At 41.3% G+C, this 18,596-nt stretch overlaps 1 protein-coding gene across 1 annotated transcript in view; it reads right to left on the reverse strand.

The window, feature by feature from the left end:
- The window catches only part of LOC133805993 (peamaclein-like), a 62,253-nt gene that overhangs the window by 38,714 nt on the left and 4,943 nt on the right, over nt 1–18,596 (reverse strand). The window lies entirely within an intron of this gene.

Below are 18,596 nucleotides of genomic sequence, written 5' to 3' on the forward strand. Positions count from 1 at the left end.
ATTTGAGAATTTGAGAAGAATTTTATTCTTTAGGTTACCTGTACAATTATATGATCATTGAGGTTAAATAATTAATTTAGAATTAATTCTTACTTTTCGAATATATATTTATTAATCTAAATATATAATTTTTGAAATTCATATATATAAATAAATAAATAAAATTTTGAAATTAATTATCTTATTTTAGTGGGAGAAAATAAAATTGGCATGTCAAAAATAGTTTTTGGTTTATTGAATTTTAAAAGATGATGATAATGATGATCATCAATTTGAATTTTGAATTTAAAATTTAAAATTTGAAATATGGTTGTCATCTTTTCCTTAAAAAGATAAATACATTATTTTATGGAAGATTGATTTTAATTAAATAATTAAATAAAAAAATGCAATTTCCCTGAAAAAGGAAATAGCAGTTCACGCATGACACAGTCCAAGGACTGTGCCATGCCTGTATCAGTGTTATTTTATTTTATTTATTTAATTAATAATGTTGGCACAGTTTTTCGCCAACGAGAAATTAAGAAGTAAAAATGGAAGATTAATGCTTAGTAGTAAACCGTAATGAAATAACAATAACTCACTCAAAAACATTGAACTTTTACGTGGTTCAGTGGTTAAAATTCACCTAGTCTACTAGTCAATATTATTATTGTTTCTCTCTCTATTTTTGCAGAGTTTCGGTAATATAGAATAATGGTCCCCTTTCCTATCCAATATTCCCAGTATTTATAGGGGAATTCCATGGACAGGTTTGGGTAACCATGTAAACAAACCACGTAATTACATAAATGGTATATAATTAGTACAGATTATTCCCATTTATATTTGGATATGATCAGATAACATAATAAACATGTTCCTGCTATCTTGGGTAATAAATGACATAAATATGATGCAGCTTGGTCATTAATGAACGTATAAAGAATCCCCGAGTCTCTTGGGATCCTTTACTATGCGTTATATCTGGGTCCTCATGAGCTAAATATCTCATACGAGCTCAAGCTTGTCAACTATCTGACTCCTAGCTCGTAATGATCCAGGACGCCCAATATTGGGTCTGACCACCATGAACCTCGAGCTGCTCAAGTGGTTAATGATTAGATATTCTACTTGATTATCTTTTCTACATATTCACCTGCCAGCTGTACCTGATCTGAGTGAGTGAACTCGTGCTAAAATTAGGGCACAACATTTGCCCCCTAAGCCCCTGCTCGTGTTTGACGTCGTCATCTTTTGACATACATAGTAGGGGCTTTTAGACTTCTGTCATATAAAATCGTGCCTGCCTACTACTCGAGTAATGGACACGTGTCCTTCTATGATTGGCGTCCATTCGAGTTTCGAGGACTAAAATAATTGTCTTGTCAACTTTCTACCACCATCTAGTCTATTTAATCTTTGCCCGTGGATCACAAGCTAACCCAATTGGATGGCCCAGATTAATTTCTGTAGTTGCCGTATAAATTAGGTGATCAGTCTTCAAAAACGTCCTTTGTATTAAAAAATTTCCCCTTTTTAAACTCTCAATCTCCCTTTCTTCTTCTCCAGAATTCCCAGAACTTTTATCGTGTTCGAAACCTTCAAAAGCTTTCCAGGAGCTTCCCGTGGCCGTAGTTACATCTTCTCTGAAACGAACATATTTCCTGTAAGTACCTTATCCCCTGGTTTGAAAAGTTTTCTTTTTTTTTTTGTTCATCATTATCCAATGAGATTTCTGTTCTTAGCAATGTTCATTAACAACGTTCATTGTTTGTTATTGTTAGGCTATTTCTAAATGCTCATAGGAAATAGGTTTCGGTTTAGGCTCAATGAGTGAACCCAGACATGTTTTAGAAATAAGACATCCTAAAACTGGGGAAGTTTCTGGGTTAATCTTGGGTAACCCTAATGGCAAATTGGTTTAAAGAATACCCATTCGGGGTATAGAAACTGAAGGGTTTTATGTTTAATACCAGGTAGCTTAGGGGTTACGCTTTCTTAGGCGGTTTTGCGCTAAACCGCTTTCCCAAGGAAAGTAGTGGATCTGACATTTCTGACAAGCAGATCCTGAAGTATCTGGAGATTGTTAAGAAACCAAGGCGCGTAGCCTATGATACCACGTGGCATCACGCGATGAGGCTAAGGCTAATTCTAGCTCGTATAACGAAAATAATCCATTTCATCCCTCGTACCTTTATGACATAGTTATAGACCATCTTAGGTCGCATACTAACTAGGTTTTTTTATCGTTAGGCGATATAAATTATGGCGCTTCCACAGAAGACCGCCACGAGCTCATCTACCCAGCGCAAGCGCAAAGGCAAACAGGTTGCCTTCGAATCTCCTATCCCACATTTTGGTCCCGTGGTGGAGAGGGAGGTCGTCGTCAATCCCAACGCTTTCTTCAAGGCTGAACATATAGTCTCTAAGATAACAAATCAGGGGAGAGTAAACAAAATTCTACTGAGTCATAACATCGAGCTAGGAACTGGCGGCCTCCTTGCACGACCTGCCTTTGAAGGAGAGCAGAGCTGTGCCCTTTTTCAAGACAATTATGGGGCTTGGAGTGACATGCACCTAAAGGCTGGTGCTTTTCTTCCCCTGGTCAAATATTTTGTATATTTTTTAAACTACATAAAATTGGCTCCCTTCCAGCTCCCCCCAAACTCCTATAGACTTCTAGCGGGACTAAAGTACTTGTTTCTGAGGCATGAGTGGGAGGTCCCCACTCCAGCAAATATTTTGTACTTTTTTTGCCTCAAAGCAAGCCCCGACCAGAAAGGGCGAGGTGATGGGTTCTACTACCTTACGAGGTTTCCAAATTCCACCTTTGTTGTCGAGCTCCCCAGCCATCCAAACGACTATAAGGATTTATTCTTTATGTCGAATGGATTCAAGAACTACGAACATCAGTACTTCAACCGTCCTCGTAAGTCCTCTATCTTTATACTTTCAGCACGTGAATTTTGTCCCTTTCAAAAATATTCTTTTTTTTAAGGCTCTGACTGAGTTTGTTCCTCATCTAGCTATATTTGCAAGGATGGGCAAATCTGTGACCCTCGGGGATCAGTACGAGAAAATGTCTAGTCTTTCCCCTGGGGAAAAAGATTATCGCTAGGTCATGAATGATGTCACGATGCTGGCATGTAATTTGATCAGCGAGGGTCTAACACTAGCCCTGAGGACCCAAGCTCCGCTCCCAGTTATCCTCAAACTAACCTCTTCTCAAGAGGCCTTGCCAGCTGCTGAGGACACTGAAAAGGAAGAGGATGAGGTGCCTCTCATGCAAAAAAGGCGGGCCCCCAAAGCTGATCAGCATCCCGATCCTGACCGAGCTGAGACAGGGGCAACAGCCGGCCCCTCCGGCCAAGGTAACCCATACCTATTTAGAGAGTTGGATCGGGCTACTGCTAGCTTTAGGTTCATACGTTTTAACCCCAACCAGCTAGTTCGCCACCATCTCACCGATCCAGACCTAAATGTAACTCTCCTCCAATGGGTGGATCGCTTGGTGATACGCTACAACCACAACTATCCCAAAGGCACCATTGTAGTTGACAACATGCTGAACTGTAGATCTTAAATCTTTGAAGAATATGGAACCAACCTTAGGACTTGGCCTTCTCTGCTCCAGGGAGCATTTTCTCCTGGGTTTAGGCAGTAAGTAGATTAATCCCGCCCCGAGGAGGTACCTGAAACCCTAGGATCTTAGAGATCATAGCCTTAGATTCCCCCTCTCCTCCATTAATCCCAGAGCCAGAGGTTGTGCTTAGCCCGGTTCATACACCTGAGCTGGTCGTAATAGATTCCTCCTCCAGCCCGGAGGGTAGGATCTTTATTTCCCCCCCTTTTTTTTATATCTTTGAAACATTACTTCTGTGAATTAACCCCCTTTTGTTCTTTTTAGGTGAAGAGATGGAATCAATAGGAGCTCTCGACCTAAGGACTGCCTTTCAAGCTAAAAGGTCTAGAACGGGCCTCGTCGTGAAGAGGCCAGGGTGATGAAGAAGGCCACCCTTAAAATGGGGGATACTACAAAATCCCACTCTAAGGGTAAAGACATGAGCTCCGCTCGGGAGCTAGCTCCGGTGACTACTGTCATCATTGGGCAAGTTCTTACTCCTCCCCTTCGACACATGCCTCCACCTCCCCAAGTAATTCAAGTGGGGGCCCCCATCGTTTGAATACCGGTTGAGCCACATGACCTGGAAAAGATCCCTGAGGCCTTTCGGGGTGTAGTGTATGAGACAGCGAGTCACATGGTGGGCCACACATATATAGCCAGTGCGAGGGATCTGACGACCATAGAGGAGCGTAGCCCAGAGGATGTCCTCGAATCTTCCATGGGGATGAACCTCATCGTGAGTCCTTCTCTCACATCTGATTCTTTTTTGTTTACTATGTGTTCTTCCTTTTTTTTTTTTGAACTTTTTTTGTTATTCTGTAGTCCGTCCTGGCCCAATACCGAAGCATAGCTCATGCTAAGGCCAGAAACAAAGAGATCTGAGCCAAGCTGGCCACTGCCAAGGTCTCCCTAAATGTTGCTAAAGAAAGTGAGCATGCCTCCAAAGTTGCCTTGAAAGTTGCTCAGAAGAATGAGCATGCTGCTAAGGCTACTCTTATCTCTTCCTAATAAGGCGAGCAGGCCGCAAAGACCGCAATATTTGCCTCCTAAGCTCAGGTCGTAGAGGCGAACCACCGTGCTAAACAACTTCAGGCCAAGAATGGTGAGCTCAAACCAAAGCTACTCGAGGCCAAAGTTAAAGCCAAGGAGGAAACGGCATTGTCATCAACTATGGAGGAGATACTTTACCATTGCTGGGCTTTCAACCAGGATGGGAACTTCTCCTTCATGGTGCCCGGGTTGTGGGATCCATACCTTGCTAAATTCAAGGCTCGACTTTTGCAAGAACCCTCGGAAACTGGTGAGGCTTCCGGAGCATCGGAGGGAGATGGTGAGGAGGTTACTTTGGCAGGGCGAGCTGACGGAGCCCAATGATCTCATTTATGATTTTCTTTTGTAATCATTTTCTAACAATCCCTTGGTATAAAAACAATTGCCTCCAAGCTTAGCTCGAGGATTTCTTTTGAATATACATGTGACTTGTAATATATTTGTGTTCTTTACTATTCTCATGTTTATGAATTCTTAGACTTTTGCACATTCAAAATCTTAAGAATCGTCTTTAGATCAAGGTAGATTATTTCAATCTTGGGTGTATCCAAGGTTCTACTCGCTTATTTGCATCGTACCTATTAAGGATCAGGCCTTGGACCTGGTTATGTCCAGGGTTTTTAATAAGCTTAATAGCATTATACCTGTTGAGAATTAGGCCCCGGACCTGGTTATATCCAGGGTTTTAGATGACTTAAATTTAGTTTGCGCTAGGTTAATTGAAAACTCGGGCTTTAAAAAGCCTTTGAAAAATCAAATTTTCCCAGTTTCTAAGTTTCGGACCTGGTTATATCCAGGGTTTTAGATGAATTAAAGCTTAGTTTGTGCTAGGTTTATTGAAAACTTGAGCTTTAAAAATCCTTTGAATAATCAATTTTTCCAAGTTTTTAAGTTTTTAATCTTATCCGAGTAGGCTTATTTTATTTTATTTTTAAAAAAACTCACCGATCTCGGTTATGTGCCCCCAAGCAACCAGAATGTATAAACTTTCCTAGTTACTTTTACAATTATCAGAACACGAGCTTGTAATAATAAAACTAAGAAGTGGTTATTTAATAATCCATATGTTATTTAATTGAAACGACTTTTATAAATAAGCCTTACATTGAGAGTAGTACTATTGATAATACTTTTTCAAGTCAAGAGCATTCCAAGTCCGTGGGACTACTTCCCCATTCAACCAAGCTAGCTTAAAAGTTCCCTCGCGTAAGACCTCTACAATCTGGTATGGTCCTTCCCAGTTTGGGCCCAACACACCATCCTTAGGGTCTTTACTCGCCAAAAAGACCCTTCAGAAAACCAGGTCGCCTAATCCCAGTCTACGCCCCTTGACTTTTGAATTGAAATAGCGAGTGATCTTTTGTTGATAATGGGCGAGATGTAATTGTGATTCCTCTCATTTTTCTTTGATCAGATCAAGAGATGTGTTAAGTAGCCTATTATTTTGTTCTTGATCAAACGTCCTTTGCCTGTGAGTAGTTACCATTGCTTCAACTGGAAGCATGGCCCCGCTTCCAAAAGTTAGGGAAAAAGGAGTGTGCCCCGTGGTGGTCCTGTGAGAAGTTCAGTAAGCCCAAAGTACTTGTGGGAGCTATTCGAGCCATAATCCCTTGGCTTCGTCTAACCTCTTCTTGAAGCTCGCCTTAAGGGTCTTATTTACAACCTCGATCTGCCCGTTGGCTTGTGGGTATGCTGCCGACGAGAAACTCTTCGTTATGTCGTATTTTCCACAAAATTTTGTGATGAGACCACTATCAATATGTGTCCTATTGTCTGACACAATCTTCTTAGGGAGTCCAAATCGACAGATGATATTTTTCACCACGAAATCCAGGACCCTCTTTGAGGTGATGGTTGCCAGAGGTTCTGCTTCCACCCACTTCGTTAAGTAATCGATCACTACCACCGCATATCAAACTCCTCGCTTTCCCATGGGTAGGGAACCTATCAGGTCAATTCCCCTTGCTACAAATGACTACGGGCAGGTAATCATTGTTAGCTCGACTAGAGCAGCTCGGGCAACTATGGAGAAATGCTGGCATTTGTCACACTTCTGGACATACGAGATCGAATCTTTCGTTAAAGTTGGCCAAAAATAGCCCTGCCTCAGTACCTTTAGCGCTAGGTTTTTCCCCCAACATGATCTCCACAAAAACCTTCATGTATTTCTTGCAAAATGGTTTTCGCTTCCTCGGGCAGAACACATCCCAGGAGAGGCAACGAATGGCCACACCGATATAAGGTCCCGTCGACTATTACGTACCTTGGAGCTTGATAGAGTATTTTTCTCGCGTCTTTTCTGTCATCAGGTAACTTTCCAGTTGCGAGATACTCCATTATAGGAGTCATCTAAGTCGGTCTTACATCAACCATTCCAACCTCCGTTGCTTCTCCTGTTACACTTGGGCTCTCCAAGAACTCCAATGGCACTACATTTAATGTTTCAGCCTCTTTCGTGGTAGCAAGTCATGCCAAAGCGTCAGCGTTAGAATTCTGCTCGCTGGGAATCTGTTCAGTAGAGATGTACTCAAATTCATAAAGTTCGCCTTTGACCTTAGCTAGGTAGGCTGCCATCTTGATGCCTCGAGCTTGGTATTCTCCCAATACCTAATTCACCACGAGCTAGGAATCACTATAGCACTGGACGATGAATTTCGCCTTCAGCTCTCTTGCCACCCTCAGTCCTGCTAACAAGGCTTCATATTTTGCTTCGTTATTGGATGCCTCAAATCTGAATCTCAGAGTTGTATGGAACCTATGCCCTTCTGGCAAGATTAAGATGATCCCCGCTCCTGATCCGTTCTCGTTTGATGATCTGTGAATGAAGATTTTCCATAATTCCTGCACCGAATCTCCCATGAGCTTGTCCTGAAAGCTGGTGCATTCAGCCATAAAATCAGCAAGGGCCTGACTCAATATTAAAGTCCATGGCCTGTACGATATCTCGAACTGGCTGAGTTCGATGGCCCATTTTAAAAGACGTCTTGACGTTTCATGCTTTTGCAAAACTTACCTTAAAGGTTGGTTGGTTAAGACGTTGATAGAATGGGACTAGAAGTATGGCCGAAGCTTTCTGGAAGCCAATATTAGACAGAATGCCAGCTTCTCTATCAGTGGATATCGTGACTCATCTCAGAGAAGCCTTTTGCTCACATAATACACTAGTTTCTGAGCACAGCCTTCTTCTCGAACTAGTACGGTGTTGACTGCATCCTCTGTCACGACCAGATAAAGGAACAGAGACTCTCTAGATATTGGTTTAGACAATACCAGGGGCTCGGCCAGATGCAATTTTAGGTCGTCGAATTCCTGTTCGCACTCCTCGGTCCACTCAAATTTCTTGTTTCCTCTGAGCAAGTTATAGAATGGGAAACACTTGTCAGTGGATTTTGAAATAAAGTGATTCAAAGCTGCCACCCTTCCAGTTAGGCTTTGAACATCTTTACGCGATCTGGGTGAAGGCATTTCTAACAATGATCTTATTTTTTCAGGATTTGCCTCTATTCCCCTCGTGTTGACTATGAATCCCAGAAACTTTCTAGATGCCACCCCAAAAGTGCATTTCTTGGGATTTAGGTTCATGTCATACCTTCTTAATATTCCATTAAACTCTTCTAGATTTGATACATGGTTTTTGACAATCTTTGAATTGACAAGCATGTCATCGACATACACCTCCATATTTCTCCCAATCTTGTTAGCGAACATCTTGTTAACCAAGCGTTGGTATGTGGCCCCGACATTCTTCAATCCGAATGGCATAACTTTGTAGCAATATACGTTATGTTCGGTCATGAAACTATTTTGCTTCTAGCCCGCAGGGTTCATCATGATCTGGTTATATCTAGAGTACGTGCCCATGAAAGACATGAGCTCGTGACCTGTCATGGCATCTACCAACTGGTCAATCCTTGCTAGCGAGAAACAATCCTTGGGACAAGCTTTGTTTAGGACGGAGAAGTCGATACAGGTTCTCCACTTCCCATTCCGCTTCGAGACTAGCACGAGATTGGCTACCCAGATCAGGTATTTTTCCTCCTGGATAAACCCGCATTTCAATAACCGAGCTACTTCTTCCTCAAGGGCTTCAACTCGAGCCATTCCCAAAAGTCTCCATTTTTGGGATTTTGTAGGCACATTCTTGTCCAACTTTAAAGTGTGCATTATTATGTTCGGATTCATTCCCACCATATCCTCATGCGACCAAGTGAAGACGTCCAATTTTTTTTGTAAAAAATCGACCAGCTCCACCTTTCATTTGTCATAAAGATTCTTTCCAATCTTGACGACTCTTGAAGATTCCTTGGGATCGATGTTTACTTCCTCGAGCTCTTCTATGGCTTTGAGCTCTAATCTGTCTTCGCTGACCTGCGGGTCAATGTCGTCGCATTGGGCGCCCTCACTATCCTTTTCCTACCGAGGTTCTTCCGTCCCATGAGTGACTTCCACTTCCACTTCCTGGGATTCCTCACCTTCATCATTTATGACCATCGCTTGCTGCCTGGGTTGTGATTTTCCCTTCATAGAAATGCTATAGCATTCCCTGGCAGCGAGTTGATCACCTCTGACTGTACATACCCCATAGATGAGGAGAATTTCACTGCAAGGTGGCGGATAGAGGTTATGGCTTCAAATGCCTTCAGCGCAGGTCGGCCCAAAATCGCATTGTATGCGGCTGGATAATCAATTACCACAAACTCGAGTACTTTGGAAACAGTTCATGATTCTTCTCCCAATGTCACCACCAGTCCGATTGTCCCAATTGCTGCCGACCCTTCATCTGAAAACTCGTACAAAGTCATTGAAGTCACCTTCAAATCAATTACGGATAACCCCATTTTTCTAGGGTGGACATGAAAAGTAGATTCACAGAGCTTCCATTATCCACTAGTGTCCTTCGAACCCCTCTGTTGGCGAGCTGAACGGTTATCACCAGCAGATCATTATGTGAGAATTGGACATGGCTAGCATCATCTTCCATGAAAATGATTGGTTGCTTTTCCAATCGCTGTTGTTTCAATTATCATTGCTTTGGGATGAACTCCACCCCATTATGAGCTTTCAGCTCGTTAATGTACCTCTTTTGGGCCTCGCTGCTCGTGCCCGCCAAATGTGGTCCTCCCGCAATAGTGGTTATGTCTCCCCTACTACCGGAGGAGGTTCAACCTGATTTTCCTGAGCTCCGGTTTGCCTATCGTAGCTTCAGGGACTGATTGAGGGTTCTTCCGAGTCGTAATTATCATTTTCTTTTCTGGATAAAAGTCTTTTCATTTGTTCTTCCATCAGAGATAATCTCTCGAGGCTTTGGTCCCTAGTCCCTAGTTTAGCTGGGGGCTGTTCAACAGCTCCCATCCTATCATACACGTTTGGCAGGTTATTGTCCCTCCAAGTTTGAGCTTGGTTCGGCAGGGCATTCCCGTTGTTGCATACTATGGACGGACCCCCCTCGTGTCGAGTATAGCTAACACCTTCTTCCCGAGCTGGATACCTTCTCTGCGAGTTCAGATGATCGTGTAAGTCGGGTTGCGGGTCATACCAAGGGCTTTGTCCTGAACTTAAGTGATATCTTAGGTCACTCTTGGACCTACCCATACGATGACTTTCAGTCCAATAACTTCTTTTTGTGCAGCTTACAACTCACGGTTGAGATCAAGGGCCTGGATTCTCAACACGCATTCGTAGAGTGGAAGTATTTGCGGATGGGGTAGGATTTCTCCCGCTGTCCCCATAAGCTGGAATATCTCCTTGAGGACGAGGTGGTGTCGGATGTCTTATAGGTGATGGAGGATTCCTTATTGGTGAGGCTATCCTTGTTCTTTCAGGACGGACAAGATTAGCACGTCTCTGTTCTATTCCATTGTCCCTAGATCTCGGTGCTCGGTGATCCGATCATGGTACGAAAGGATTTGTTGGAGCATTATGCCTTCGCGAGCCTGTCCCAGTCCCTCCTCATGGATTGTCATGGAAATTCCTAGGGGCTTGTGAAGAAGGCACCGAACTTAGGGTTGTAGTCCTGACTGACTGGCTGACATGTTGGCAGCCCCTGTGATGGTCACTGGGCCGAGCATTCTAGCAATCTCGCCCCGCAGGCATAGAACTTGTGGTTGCAGTTCTGACAGATCAACTTGGTTTAGACTGGTTATTCTTGTGGGACTTATGAGACCCACTCTGCCTCTTTCCGACATTAATGTCAGTTGCAAGAAGGGGTAACCTAGCCAAAACCTCCTCAATCTGCTTGTTTTCCCTAGCAAGATGGCTCCTCAGCTGCATGTTTTCCATCTCAACGGCAGTCAGATAGCCTGGATTAGGATTTGGCGGTAATGACGCTGAACTCCCGGTATCGCCTTGACCCGCTAGTTGTTTCCCCGAACGTTGATGAACATCCGTATCCCTTTCATTGGGAATAGTGGTATGATAGACCTCCTGCCCACCAGGTTGTTCTGCCTCATTATCATGCATTGAGCAAGTGACCACCATGATGAAAATGGACTGGAATTTGTATAGAACTAATTTGCTCTCAATGAAAGCACCAAACTGTTGACGTAGTTTTTCGCCAACGAAAAATTAATAAGTAAAAAGGGCAGATTAGTGCTTAGTAGTAAATCATAATGAAATAACAAGAACTCACTCAAAATCACCGAACTTTTACGTGGTTTAGTGGTTAAAATCCACCTAGTCCACGGGTCAATATTATTACTATTTCTCTCTCTATTTTGTCAGTGGTCCCCTTTCCTGTCCAATATTCCCAGTATTTATAGGGGAATTCCATGGACATGTTTGCGTAACTGTGTAAACAAACCACATAATTACATATATGGTATGTAATTAATACATATTATTCCCATCTACATTGGGATATGATTAGATAACATAATAAACACATTCCATCTATCTTGGGTAATAAATGACATAAATATGATGCAGCCTGGTCATTAATGAACATATAAAGAATCCTTGAGTCTCTTTGGATCCTTTAGTATGTGTTATATCTTGGTCCTCACGAGCTGAATATCTCATACGAGCTCAAGCTTGACAACTATCTGATTCCTAGCTCGTAATGATCTAGGACGCCCAATATCGGGTCTGACCACCATGAACCTCGAGCTACTCAAGTGGTTAATGATTAGATATTCTACTTGGTTATCTTTTCTATATATTCACCTGCCAGCTGTACCCGATTTGAGTGAGTGAACTCGTGCTAAAATTAGGGTACAACAAATGAATAATTTGAAAATAATTTTTTCAAATTTTGTAAGTTAGATATTTACCTAAATCAATTCCTATCATCATTATGATTTTATTATTAGGAATAATAAGGTAATAGAATAATCTCTCTCTCTATATATATGATATAGAATAATAAGAAGAAAACACACAACAAATATTCAACACAAGTCAGAGGAACAATTTAGAATAGTTAGTGATTGTCTTCATCGATGACATTCTGTTTTTCTCTCGTTCAGAGGCAGAGCTTGAGCAACATCTCTGATTAGTATTGCAAAGGTTGAGGGAGCATCAGTTGTATGCTAAATTTAAGAAATGTGAGTTCCGTGTACTGGAGGTGACGTTCCTTGAACATATTGTCAGCAGAGACGGGATTAAAGTAGATCCAGCCATGGTAGAAGCAGTTAGGGATTGGCTGAGGCCAAAGAATGCCTCGGAGGTTAGGAGTTTCCTTAGGGTAGCAGGATATTACAGACGACTCGCGAAAGGGATTTAAAAAATTTCTACACCATTGACTGAGTTGACGTGGAAGAATCAGAGGTTCACATGCTCAGAAAAATGTGAGGGTAGTTTCCAGGAACTGAAGCGACGATTGATTATTGCTCCAATGCTGAGTCGTCCTTCAAGTGGGGACAAATTCGTAGTGTACTGTGACGCATTGAGACTGAGTTTAGGATGTGTGTTGATGCAGAGTGGGAAGGTTATTTCCTATGCATCGCGGTAGCTAAAGGAATATGAGCAATGATACCCTACCCATGATTTGGAGCTAGCAATGGAGATATTCGCATTGAAATTATGGTGACACTATTTGTATGGAGAGAAGTGCAAGATATACACCAATCATAAAATTTTCCAGTACTTCTTCACCCAGAAGGGCCTAAATATGAGATAGAGGCATTGGCTAGAGTTGGTGAGGGATTATGACTGTGACATCCTTTATCACCCAGGAAAATCCAATGTAGTAGCAGATGCTTTGAGCCGGAGGGGCCCAAGTTAGTTTTTTAGCTCAAACCAAATATCAAAGGAATTGGCAGAAGAGATGACCAGAGCGAGGATAGAATTGGTAGTGGCCCAGTTGGCCAATATTACTTTATAGTCTACCCTCTTTGAAAGGATAAATAGGGCAAGATGGGTGATCATGGTTGCAGGAGATTAGAGGGGATGTCCTAGATGGAGTAGCTAAGGATTATTCCATTTTGGAGACGGTTTTGCTGAGAAATAAGGATTAGATATGTGTTCTGATTGATACAAGTATAAAATGAGAGATTCTTGATGAATCCCATACTGCACCATACTCACTACATCAGGGCAGCACAAAGATGTATCAGGTCTGGTGGCTTGGAATGAAGAAGGACGTGGTTGATTATGTAGCAAAGTGTTTAACCTGTCAGCAGGTGAAGGCTAAACACCAGTGACCAGTAGGGTTGTTACAACCTTTAGATATTCCTGAGTGGAAGTGGGAATATATTACCATGGATTTTTTAGGATGTTTTCCCAAGATGGTGGGGCAACATGACTCGGTGTGGGTGATAGTAGACAGATACACCAAGTCAGCTCACTTTCTGCTAGTGAGGACAACCTATACAGTGGACCAGTATGTGGAGCTGTATGTAAGGGAGATTGTACGTCTACATGGGGTTCTGAAGTCTATAGTATCGGATCGAGATCCCATATTAACTTCCAAGTTTTGGGGTGGTTTTCAGAAGGCTATGGGGACTTAGTTAAAGTTCAGTACAACCTTTCATCCTCAGATAGATGGGCAGTATGAGAGGACAATTCAGATATTGAACATGCTTACAGCATATTTGCTAGACTTCGAGGGGTCTTGGAGTCAGTACCTCCCGTTGATTGATTTCTCTTACAACAATAGTTATCAGTCAACGATTGGAGTAGCTCCAAACGAGATGTTGCATGGAAGGAAGTGTAGATCGCCCATTCATTGGGATGAGATAAGGGAAATGATGTATTTGGGACCGAAGATGGTTCAGAAGACTAATGAAGCTATTGAGAAGATCCAAGCTCGAATGCTTGCTTCGCATAGCAGACAGAAAAGCTCCGCTGACCCTGAGCGTAGGGATGTGGAGTTCCAGGTAGGGGACCACATATTTCTACGAGTTTCGCAATTGTGACGGGTAAGGAGATTCGGGAAAAAGGCAAGCTGAGCCCTAGATTCATTGGACCTTTCGAGAATCTGGAGAGGATTGGGCAAGCATCCTACAGATTGGCTCTGCCCCATTCGTTATCAGAATTTCATGATGTGTTTCACATCTCAATGCTTCAGAGATATGTGTCAGATACAACCCATGTATTGGGATATGAGGACCTGGAGCTATAGACAGATTTGTCGTATGAGGAGCGACCAGTTCAGATCCTAGACAGAAAGGACAAGGTTCTAAGGAACAAGACGATTCCTCTAGTCAAAGTCTTATGGAGAAATAGCAAGTTCGAGGAAAAGACATGGGAGCTAGATTCGGTTATGAGGGATCAACATCCCGAGTTATTTAGGTAAATTTCGGGGACGATATTTTCAGTAGGAGGAGATCGTTGTAACGTCCCAAAAATTCTAATAAGGTATTATGCCTAGATTAGCGTGCTGGGAGGGCATAATTGGATATATGTGTCAAATTAATTGAGTAAGTGTGTGACTACGTGGCATACATGATTTATATGATAATATGAATATATATGCATGTTTATGAGTATTAAATATTTATGTGGGACCGTTTTTGTTAAAATGGGCATATTTGTGATTATATGTGTTAAATGATTGCGACCACATTATTATGTGGATATATTTGCAGTATTTGGCTCGAGGTGATCCAAGTGAGCGGATTAGCGAAATAGTCACAATGGGGGTCTAATACCCGGCTCTAGGGAGCCTAGGGGTAATTTAGGAAATTTAATGTATATTTGGGATTTATCGAGTAATAGATAATTATTTGGTGATTAGTTGGGTATGTCGGGACTAATTGGTAATTTGTAGGACGATTCGAGGAATTAGCAGGAATCGGGACTAACGACCGATTTGCCCTTAAGGGCAATAAAGGGTTGAGATAACACTATGGGTATTTTGGTCTTTGTACTAGGGGATATACTTAGGAAACCTTAGGATTTAGCCAGAAACAACTAGACAATCCCTCAGCTCTCCCACTCTTACTCTCATCTCTTTCTCTCTAAGGCTTTGGGGGTTTTCTAGAGAAAGCTTAGAATTGAGGCTGTAAGTTTTGGATTCATGCTGAGAATTGGAGCTAAGACTACTTGGGGATGAGTTCAAGGTCGAATTCACTCTTGAGGTAAGCTTCATGACCTGATTTCTTTGTGAATTTTGCTATTAGGATAGGTTTTGGCTTGGTTTTAAGGTTAGCTTCAATTGCTGAATTGGGGTGAGATTTGTGGTTGGTTTTTGGGTAGTTAAAATGCCTAGGTTGTGTTGTTAAAAGTCCTAGACTAAATTTTGTTTTTAGTTCAAGGTTACAAGGAATTTTGCTGAATTTGGTTTGGAGAAACGTAGTGAAAATATGCAGGTTTTTCTGGGTTTTGGGCTTGAGTCATGGCCCTGTTCTTCAAGCGTCGCGGCGCGTGTGCGTGAAGAGGTTGGGAGCCTCTGAATTTTTCCTAGACAATGCAGCGCAGGTTGAGGTGCGCCGCGGCCCATGTCCCCCAGAAGAGAGCCTCGGGGCTCTTTGACTTGTAGCGCACCGTAGCCCTAGGGGCATGGGCCACAACTCAAATAGGGGATATTGGCCAATTAAGGGTTTTTAGGCTTGGGAACTCAAACCTAAGTGGTCGGGAAGAATTCTACTACCCGGTTTTGTATAATTCGATGTTCCAGAGGCTAGTATGTTATTATGGGGTTTTTAATTGGTTTAAGTTTTAATGGTTGTTCATTACCGATTTGTTACTAGGGTTACCGTTAAGGCTCATGATTGAGGATCGTGCTCAAGACCGCTCTACGCCTTCAGCTCGAGATTCAAGGTAAGAAAACTACACCTAGATTGTGAATGGGGCTGAGACCCCCCTATAAATGAATACATGTGAGATTGTGAATATATCTGCGTCTGAGGATATCAAGATAAGCATGTTTGTTCGTACTGCTTTCGATTGAGTGTTTTGCAATCTGTCTATCTGTTATATTTGATCTGAAAGTCCAGCCTAAGGGAGCCCTAAGGGAGCTGGGGCTGATGTTAAGCGTGCAGAATGCAGCCCGACCTCAGTGAGTTCGAGTCAGCTAAATAACTAAAGGGCTCGGCCTAAGGGAGCCGACACTTAACTAATTATATTGAATGCTAAGATTGAATTACATGTTGGATTAAATTGTTTATTATTTCCTAGCTTGTTGCTTATGTTCTATTATTATTGATTTGTTTGATCTGAATTTACTATATGTATAATATTGTGCATTTGTGAATGTGAATTAAGTTTTCTTGTCAAGCCTTTGCTCACGGGTGCTTTGTGTTGCAGGTAAGGGAAAGGGAAAGCTAGACTAGCCGTGAGTTGGAGAGCTTTGGGGCGGTGTGTACATCACCAGCTGCTCGACTGCCACGACCAAGGGATCAACAGGGACTAAAGTCAAAATTTTATTTTGCCACTTAGGCTGGCTTTAGTTGTATTTGTTTTTTAAGGGTTATAATTGCCTTGTAAACACCATTTTTGGGATCTCATGTATAAACTCTTACTTTTAATGAAAAACAACTATTTTATGATCAAAGTCTTTTGCCCTAATCTGTTAGTTGACTTTAGTAACACGTTTATGTCCAAAAGACTTGATTAGAAAGTCTTGCACTATTTTAAATACACAATGTAATAGTCTTGGCTTTCTAGGGCGTTACAGAGACCCTTTTTGGGTTAGGTGACCTTGGTCGACCTAAGATTATTATGAGGACCCTTTTTTGTCCTTAATGTGATATCCCCTTGGGTTGGGACCCTAAAAATTAGAATGAGTCTATGTTATATTATTTCATATAATATAATGTTAGATTAAATAATGTGACAAAATGTGATTTGTCACACCTTGTAACATATTATTGAGAGTCACAAAACTAGACACATGTGTGTGCCCAAATGTGACATATTTTGGAGTTACAAAATTAGTTACAAATTTGTAACTCCAAAATATTACCCAATAATGTGTATATTATATGTTATACACTTGAGATTGGATTTCACAAAGCCATAATGAAATATGGCTGTTGGAGACATGTTTTTAACTCCCAATAGGTGTTTGGAGGTTACAAAATCATGTGGGAAAGGATTTGAGACGTTTTGGAAAATGACATTTTTTGTGCTGAAAACAGGCTGTGGCCGCGACCACTGTCATTTTATGGGGACAGAGGCCAGTGGCCACGACCACTGATAATCCTGGTCGCGGCCAGTGAGGCTGACAACCAACTTGGTTTTTCAGTTTTTTCCAAATTGAACGGCTCTAACATCCCAAATAACTGCCGAATCTCCATTTTAATTCCATAAACATCCAACTAAAACATTGGTAACATCCATGGTGGTTGGTGGAATTTGAAATTCAAAGGGTATCTCAAACTCTATAAATAGGAGTCTAATGCTCACTTGTAAGACACAATTTTCCATCCACAAAGAACTTGGCTGGAAAATACACCATAGAGGCTTGATAATTCTAGAGAGCTATTTCCCAGAGAGATACCTTAGTGCTTAGAGAATAGGGGGAAATAAGCTTTTGGACAAAGGTTTTGAACCTTGTTCAAGTTGGTGATCCCCACTAGTCTATACTTTGGTTGTGTGAGAGTTTGTGTCTTTCATTGATATTTTCATTTTTTTGTTCTTCTTGTTCTTATTTATTAGTAACCAAAATAGTATTAGGTTCAATAGGTAATAACAAGTCAACCAAGTGAATAGTAGTAGTACTCAAATTTTGTCCCATACGATATATGAGTACTAGTGTGTTACCAAAATGAGGGTTAAAACTGAAAGGTTTTTTTAATAGAACTTAGTCTTGAAAAGACATGTATTTTAGGGTAACAAAATACTGTAAGAGTTCCACCTATATAGACCTAGGGGTGGTGCCGCCCCTCATGAGAATTGGGAGTCATTCTCAAGAAAAGTCTATGAATGGAATGTGCACATGGCCATTAACGCTGCAAAAGCGAGACATGGAGGTCTCAAGTGAACATAGCAAAGGTGTGTGTGTTATCACCGGTTTGTTATCAAGGGATGGTGGTTCAATGCTTCGGCAACCAAAATTCCAACAATCTTTGTGATAATTACACTAAGGTGAAATTCAAGTTGAAAGACATTTTACTTTATGTACCAATGCAAAAGTTTCTAAAGAGAGTGATTATTTAATCAAGTGGGGGAATATTAATTTTTAATATAATGTTTGATTGATTAAATAAGTGTTACAAAAGTGATTATTTAATTCAGTGGGGGAATGTTATATTATTTCATATAATATAATGTTAGATTAAATAATGTGACAAAATGTGATTTGTCACACCTTGTAACATATTATTGAGAGTCACAAAATTAGACACATGTGTGTGCCCAAATGTGACATATTTTGGAATTACAAAATCAGTTACAAATTTGTAACTCCCAAATATTATCCAATAATGTGTATATTATATGTTACTCATTTGAGATTGGATTTCACAAAGCCATAATGAAATATGGTTGCTGGAGACATGTTTTTAACTCCCAATAGGTGTTTGGAGGTTACAAAATCATGTGGGAAATGATTTGGGAC

This window comes from Humulus lupulus, chromosome X (assembly GCF_963169125.1).
Source record: "Humulus lupulus chromosome X, drHumLupu1.1, whole genome shotgun sequence".
Classification (NCBI taxonomy): Eukaryota; Viridiplantae; Streptophyta; class Magnoliopsida; order Rosales; family Cannabaceae; genus Humulus; species Humulus lupulus.